Source organism: Triticum aestivum, chromosome 2B (genome assembly GCF_018294505.1).
Source record: "Triticum aestivum cultivar Chinese Spring chromosome 2B, IWGSC CS RefSeq v2.1, whole genome shotgun sequence".
Lineage (NCBI taxonomy): Eukaryota > Viridiplantae > Streptophyta > Magnoliopsida > Poales > Poaceae > Triticum > Triticum aestivum.
Genome location: NC_057798.1, coordinates 553,653,961 through 553,654,701, shown reverse-complemented (window position 1 = coordinate 553,654,701; position 741 = coordinate 553,653,961).

Sequence of the window (741 nt, the reverse complement as noted above, 5' to 3'; positions counted from 1 at the left end):
CGAGAAACCCTAGGATTTGGGGGGCGGCGGGAGTGCGGTGGTGGAGGAGAGGGGAATGGGCGGGGGGTTAATAGGGGGAGTGTTTCGGGGGATGCGGAGCGGAAAGAATGGGAGGGAGAAATTGGCGCCCGCGAGACATTTTCCCGCTCGCACTCCCTTCCCATGGGAGATTGGCCTGCGGGTGGGTCCGGAGATGCTGCGGCCCCACATGTCGGTGGAGGGGAGGGGTCGGTTTGGAAAAGGGCGGGTGTTTCTGGGGCCGCGCGGGAGAGGGAATTCGCTTTCCCGCCATCTCTCTCGCTCGCCGCGTGGGAGCCTTCCCTTCCCTCCCTCCCCTCCTCGGTTTGGGGTTTGGAATTTGAACTTTCGATTTCGTTTGTACTACGTTGTTTGAAATTTCGGAGCATCTAAAAATGGCAGGAGATGCATATAAATTGTTGTAACAAAGTGCCGTGCAGTTTGTGTGTCCTGAAAATTCGAAGTGTATCAATCACATAGTCTGCAACACTCAACGCATTTTGAGTAAGTAAGGCATCTCCAACGCAGACCCTCGACCACTCGCATCCATCCGGACCGCAAAGGTGAGGCGTTGCGGGAGTTGGGACTGCCACCACATAGAACTCCGACGTTAGCACTAGCACCCATGTCATATAAGTCATGATAATAATGATCTCCTATTTTAACAGAAATAACAGGCATGCCTACAATAGGTCTATGTGTCTTAGCATCAGGTCTAGCGAT